General features: G+C 40.1%; 1 long non-coding RNA gene across 7 annotated transcripts; it reads left to right on the top strand.

Moving 5' to 3' along the window:
- The first annotated feature begins 6 nt into the window (after window positions 1–6).
- LOC119323099 lies at window positions 7–7,137 on the top strand. 7 transcript variants are annotated; one of them, XR_005156126.1, is made up of 9 exons: window positions 7–182; window positions 277–339; window positions 1,128–1,178; window positions 1,269–1,385; window positions 2,587–2,705; window positions 4,505–4,662; window positions 5,000–5,092; window positions 6,623–6,741; window positions 6,826–7,137. It is a non-coding gene; the product is annotated as an uncharacterized LOC119323099 (long non-coding RNA). The 7 variants fall into 7 exon arrangements; XR_005156121.1 differs by adding an exon at window positions 4,749–4,901 and having other exon boundaries at window positions 1,269–2,705; XR_005156120.1 differs by adding an exon at window positions 650–748 and having other exon boundaries at window positions 1,269–2,705.
- Window positions 7,138–7,373: the final 236 nt, after the last annotated feature.

Below are 7,373 nucleotides of genomic sequence, written 5' to 3'. Positions count from 1 at the left end.
CGCCTCCCTCGCCGCACTCCCATCTCCTCCCCGTACCCCGCCCGCATCACCATCGCCGCGCCATGGCCGACGCCGACGAGCTGGCCGCCGCGTGCCAGGACTCTGACGACGCCGCCGGCACCAGCAACCTCTTCCAGGTCATGCGCGTCATCAAGGACGCCGAGGCCACCATCCGCCACCAGGTCACCTCCCCCCTCCCCTCGCCCATCTCTGTTTCTCACCCCTGCCAATATCACTCACTCACTCATCCATTCTCCCCCTCCCACGCCACCGCAGCTTGAGGAGAACAGCCGGCTCAAGGAGGAGCTGATGCGCAAGACCCGAGAGCTCGACAGAATCGTAAGTCCATCCATCCATCCATCCCTCCCTCGACCGTTGCCTTGCCGATGCATTGTTTCCCCAAATCAAACCCACCGAATCTGGCAATTGTGCCTACCTGGCTATTACTACTACATATGTTCTTCGCATGTTCTGATATACTTAGAATTAGTACTGATACTAATGTTACTTTTATCTACTACCACAGATACAGACATTGTACTTTTTTTATAGCGTCTTGCACTTATTTCATACATCGCCTGCAAGCCTCACTCGCCTGCACACTGAGGTAGTACTGAATGGAAGACAATTAAGGTTGAGCCTGTTGCAGCTGCAGGGAATCTAGAGGCTTGAGAAGTACTGAAGAACCTCCCTTTGCAATGTTGAAGCAGATCAAACAGTGGGGAGCCCATCCAAGCTAATTGGCATGGTTCCTCGCTCTCATCTTTGTCTCTATATCATCAGTATTGATGATAATATATCATACATTATATTCTTGGATTTAGAACATTCCAAATCAGGATATATGGTGCACTTGGGCAAATTCTGCTATCGAGCTTGCATTTAATGAATGTGTTACCCTCTGGAACCACATGGGTAGGCTAGGGAGAAGTTAAAAAAGTGCATTCGTCTCACAAGGATATGCTACTACAATTAGACTCTGCCTATCTAGTAACATGTTGCTTCCAAAACCGCATTTATCTCTCTGCAATAGTTTTGAAGTTTACATATTATGTATATTTATTACCATATCCTGCTTAAACCTTTGGGCCTTCTTTGTAAGAATATCATTATTTTTTCAATTGCAGCTTTCTCCTCGAACCATCGTCATGAACCAATCAACTATTTGAGAATTAAAGGTATGCCAATATACTTGACTACTATTCTCATGTTGCTTTGCTATCTGCTATTTTCGTACCTCACTTGATGTGGTGCCTTTTGTTATATAGATGCGTTGCAGGAAAATGATGGGGCAACATATAATGAGGAGTGGCAGGTTGTAACTGAATTAGAAGCAGCAGATTCATAAAGTATGGGTGCAGGCAGCATCAATTGGAAAATGTTAAGTAAGCCGTAACCTTCTCTCTTTTTTCTACTCGGTGATATGCGCTTGGTTGCAGCTACTGTACTGATTACAAAAAAACATGAGCATGGTAGATACTGATTACAAAAGGTTTCTTCGTTCTTTCATGTTGGAGACAGTGACAGTACCTTATCGATTAAATTACATTCTTTCCTTTTAGAAAGTAGTGTATACTCTCTAGCTACTTAATGTTCTGTTTCTTGGTTGTAGTTTATTTACCATTTGTAACTTCAAAATGATATGTCAGACATGCTCTAATTTTTTTATGCCATCAGAGATTTCAGCTCATATTACTTCCTTTATGTTTATGGTTGGGTAGTGATGCTTTACTGATTAGGTATTCTCATCATATCTCAATCTACTGTTACAAATATTATTTGATTTCTTTCTCTCATAAACAGGGAACAAGTTGCCCATTCTAATTGATCTGTGTTGTATCTACATGGTGCAGTGGTGTGTTTTGTAGAATATGTACAGTCGCACTTTGTTGTATCTATATTGTTGTTGGTCCTTGATTTAATCTGGTTATAAGAGTAAGTCGCACTTTGACCCGCTCCCCGCAATGGATTTAGCTAGGCTATCTGTTTCATTGCTTGGTTTTCTGCCTGTTAAAGAGAAGCTTAGGTCTATATAGATTCTTGAGGTAATATCCATGGTTTCTCATAGTTTAGTTACATATGATTTCTGGGTTCTAACTCCTTCATGTTATTTTCATTATTTCTCCTCTTTGTACCATCATTTATTTCAATTTTCGACATAAGGACGGCTTTGGTGGCTTCAAAATATGCATGACCATATTTACTTGCGCTTTGTTTATATATGATTGCTGTTAGATTCTTCTAGAAACTTTGTTGTTACATTAGCGGTCTAGCTAGATTGCAAGGAAGGGGCTGTATCTTTCCTTGCTTTGTTTGTTTGATCCTGGACGCCTTGTTTGATCCTGGTAGATGGGCATCAGTAGGTGAACTAATTGATTCTGATTTCATAGGATTGTGCATGCTTCTCTTGTGGGCATTCTTTTCATTATATTATTAGTTTTATCCTGCTCCTGATTTTGCTATTGGCTGCGTTTTTCAGTTAGTGTCCTGTTGTTGATCGGTGATCTGTCGCTGATTGTTGCTGCCGCTCGGTTGATAAGTTACAATTCATGTTTTTTCTACCCCTACTTGTTTGTGAGGAGACAGTGCTCGGAGGAGGCTGGACGCATGGGGCAACTCGCGGAAAAGGCCGGACACATGGATGCAGCGTGTCGAGCTCAGTTGCAGCGACAAGCTGTGCTACTGCCTCGGCTGCAACCTCATAGGTGAGCTCATTCTCTCCTCGACTGCTTTGTTTTTCTTAATTTGCAGCTATGTTCATTTCCCATGGACTACAAAGTTCATAATACGTCTATGGAGTACAAACACGTGGCTCCAGCTCCTTTGATTTGCATCCATGGAGTACAAACACGCAGCTCCTACGTTTAGTACACCACACATGCACTTGGGTTCGATTAGGTTCAGTAGTACTCCTAGGTTTTGTAAATACTCCTAAATTCAGTTAGGTTCAGTAGTACTCCTAGGAGTAAATGGGCATCAAGAGAACATTTTTGCACGTGTTTCATTGTTCGAGTCTCTCATCAGTGCATTAATCCAAATCTGGCACAAGATATTATTCTCTGTTCCTCTTGCATTTTAGTTACTTCTAGAGAGAATGGATCTTAATTTTGATTTTATGAATAGCCAACAGTTCTCTGAATGCGCCACACATGAATAATTAGCTCTCTTCACTTTGATATGAATTTAAGAGTAACCAGTAGAGGTTTGGATTCATGGTCACAAGATCTAAGATCGGTTAACTTGCTTTGTAATAGTGTAACAGAAGACATTTTGGGATCATTCTACTTTGATTTTCGTTTGCCATACTTACTAGCTCACCTGATTTACCAGTTGTAAGCTTCATTGATCCAAAACCATTTTAGCCATCATGGGATCAAAGTTTGTAGGCCCCCCTTGAATAAGCTAACATTTCCACCTTATTGTGGGTACCACGATAACAGTAATAATAAGTGGCACAGACAAATATTATTTTGTTTGTTTAGATGATCTATTTCGTAACTTATCATGCATTGAAATAATGAATCCCTTTCTATGTATTATTTGTGCAATTCCATGCTACTCTGGGTGGAAGTTATGTATTAGTATTTTCATTATTAATGGATGAATAGATGTATTGTGGTAATATATATTTTTGGGCACCCTGTGTGATAATATTTTGAAAGAGTCTAACTCCAAAGAATTACATGATGCAAGGGGTATAACTCTGGTTGACATTCTTATACATAGTTCTCCTTATAATGTAGATCGATGATATATGATGCTTTGGTTGAAGGAATGACTGATGCTATTTTCCGTCCTATGGGTTTTGGCTACTTATTTTTTTATTGCCATAGTTTATTGTTTGCCATCTAAAAGCGGATTCAAAGGGTCCTTTAATTTGCAACCAATTAAACTGCTTGGTTCCTGATTCATATTTGTTTGTCTATATTATGGATAACCAATTAAGGACCATTGTGTTGTGCCAGTTGTTTTTCGCAGGTCAGGTATATGTATTCTTTATTTTGAGTGACCACTGCACACTCCAGAATAGCCATTTTCAGATTGTAAAACAAAGAGAAATATGTTCCTCAAACTTCTTTGGTTAGAATCAGTAGTTTCGGTGCTTTTCTAATTTCATTGGTTACCGCTGATGGCAGTAGCATGTTAGGTTGCCATCTCTATAAATTATAGAGTAACGATGCATGGTAGATCGGCAAACTAGGTCCATCCCTCTCTCTCGGTTGTGAGATTTTTCCAAGTTATAGCTGCTCTGCTCTAGGTTGCTTTCTTGTGGCATGCTCTGTGCTCTAGGTTGCTCTCCTATGGCATGCTCTGTTTCAGTTTAGTTAGAACACTAGCTCGTGTACTCTAGGAGCCCAACCACACACGTACTCAAGCACACACACATACGGCTTGGTTGATTTCTTTATATACTAGCAGCAGTACGTGTACGTGCGTGTCTCCTTGTCTTCCTTCTCTCCATGGATTGATTGATCCCCTTACTTGTTTCTTTGAATCGGAGCAGCAGTAAACCTCCATGGATGAGGACGACCACTGGTACCTACACAATGATGTCGACTCCCCGCACATGGCCGAGCTAGATGGAACAACGATGCCTTGGTCGGACGCCGTGGTCATGGGTGGCCTCCTCCGTTGTTCCCCATTCGATATGGCGCTTGCATGGTATTTCGAAGAACTCTTTTAAGGGGGCATTGTATGATGTGCTATGGAAGTAAAGGATTAAGTTTGATGCCTCCCCTTATATGTAGGAAAAAAATCATTGTTATGCATTATTCTTAGTGGCAATGCTTCTGCAAATCAACTTATTCTAGATGCTGGTGTCGTGATGGTGGTTCGCCCATTACATGTTGGATAATTCTAGATTTTATAGAAAGAATAAAAGATTTTATGGACCTGTTTAGGTACTACCTCCCTGAACTTATAGTAGTTTATGGAGTATAAATTAATCTTGAGTTTGCTGAGGTACTCTCTTAATCTATTAATTTTATTGCTGGTCTAGAGGAAGATGCCAAGCCATGCACAAGCATAGAGCTCCGTATCACTGATCCATAAGAAGCTGGTAATGGAAAATCTCAGTGGTGCGCCATTTGAGGTATTATTGACCAACACATATGTCTACCATTGTACATATCCCTTTTCTGTAATTAGAAATGGTCTTTCCTACGGAGAGAGACGTGTGCAAGTCGGCTCATTAAGAAATTAGAATTTCTGGAATGGCAGAAAACATAAATTTGTTTGACATATAATTTCTTATTTATTTCTACATGCACAATCTCATATTTCAAGCTTTTATGTTAGTATTTCAAGCTTGTAACGATATGCACACCTGAAACTTTTTTTTAGTACATACTCCTAAACATCTTAAATTGGTGTACACCATTTCCTTGAAATGACGGAATGAAAATCTCAATTAGATGAAATCTAGAGATCAAAAGAATGATAGGATGTGGTCTCCACTCGGTTTGGGTAGAAGTGAGACTTTGTTCCTTCCAGTTCGGAAAAAAGCTACTAGTCAATCCCTATTTACCGAACCTCGGTAGCTTCCACTTGCATTTGCATTCATAAAGACATAAGTAGACAGTGCAATTGGCGATCACTTCTTTTGTCGGTTACTTTGTTAATAATAATCCTCCATAATTGTAAATTAATTTGATCTGGGAGGGAGCCAAAATATATACCATCTGGTGATTATCAGTTTGATTTGAGCAAGGATTATGCATTTTGACCACAGTTGTTTCTATTTAGTTCTGAAATGAATTTTAACTCTATTTTCCCTTAGTGGTATTGGAAGTGTATTGATGTTGAGATTAAAGTGTCACGGTGATCCTGGGCTGTGACTTATACACCATGTTCTTCACAAACACTTGAAAGTAGAACCCTTCATTCTGGGTTAGTGACAATGCTTCATGTGTAGGCGCTTTTTCTCTTAGCTATATGGTTGGCTTTGGCCCCAATAACTTCCAAATGATGTGTCATACCACTAGCTACTGTGATGTGTTATGCGAACATCTGAGTGTCCTCTCCTTTTGTAAAAGGGCACTGCTCGGCATTCTTCATGTTAACTACTGTATATTAGTTATATTGATGCATCACTGGTTCTTTAATTATAGCAGAACTATATAGGATTGTTAAAACTATATAGGAATCTTATTCGCTACTCTGGCTTGCTTTCGCTATCTAATAACCCAACTATTTTATCTACTTAACAAGAACCCATCATTTTGGCTTACTTCTGCCACCAAATATATGTCTCCCCTTTGTCATGAACTTCTGGCTTGCCTTGCGTTTGGTATAACGGGCTGTCTCACCCTTCTGTATTTCTATTGATCTAAACTTACTGTATTGGGTTGATCTATCCTGCACAATTATTTTAGTTTCCATTTGGCAAGGGCTGATTCATCCCAAGCAATCGTTCTAATTCCCATTTGGCAGCACTAAATGCTTTGTTTAAGCACATGGACAATATGTTGAGGCAGGCACCACGCGCCTCCTATCTTTTTATTTTTCCTGAGTAGAGGAGATCCTTACCAGCAACATGTCTTTCCAGTATGCATTACCAAGCGAGTACTTCTTTTTATTTTAATCCTTCCCTTGACCCCCACCTTATATATTTTATTTGTAGGCTGGTGATAAAGTGGAGACATTGAAACCCTTTTATAAGGGCTTAGTGCCCAGGAGATCTCTCTATGATTTGGTTGAGTATAGTTGGTTGACCATCGGATTGTAGTTTGGTGTTCTGTGGTCGTGTATCATCCTTTTTCCTCGATTGACACCACAATAAAAATAATAAACACAGTCTATATTTATCTATTTTTTCCTTGACAGGGCACCTATACCATTTATATATTCTAAGAGGCTCCAAAATCTGAAGAAAGAGGTGGCTACAGGATGCCAAGCATCGCAAGACTGAGGTGGCTAACACAATGGAGCTCCTCCCGTATGCTTAGTGGTTATGGCTCCACAATTGGCTCTCCTTTATTATCTTCTTGTTCTTATTACCTTTTATGTATTCTTGCTTTTGGTATCGAATTTTATGTTGAGTGGCCATCTTTTATGGTCTTATGAACACACTTAGTTTATCCTGCCTTATAATCTAATGTCGGTATTGAGATTCATTGTGTTGTACTTCTATCTAAATTTGCTTTATTATTCTATATAAGTGCAAATGCTATACCTGGGTTTATACTAAAATAGTGGCATATGCTTCGGCAAAACATTGGGACCGGCACCCTCGCGCCAGGGCGCGGTCCCGATCTAGTTCAACATGCATGGTGCATGGACTCTCGGCTAGGGGGGGGGGGGGGCAGAAAAGACGAAGAAAATCAAGCACTTACTATAAGGCTAATTGACTCGATCCAATTAGAGTTGTGCAA

This window comes from Triticum dicoccoides, chromosome 6B, assembly GCF_002162155.2.
Source record: "Triticum dicoccoides isolate Atlit2015 ecotype Zavitan chromosome 6B, WEW_v2.0, whole genome shotgun sequence".
NCBI classification, from domain to species: domain Eukaryota; kingdom Viridiplantae; phylum Streptophyta; class Magnoliopsida; order Poales; family Poaceae; genus Triticum; species Triticum dicoccoides.
Note: the sequence above shows the minus strand (reverse complement) of the source record. Positions and strands in the feature narration are given on the sequence as shown.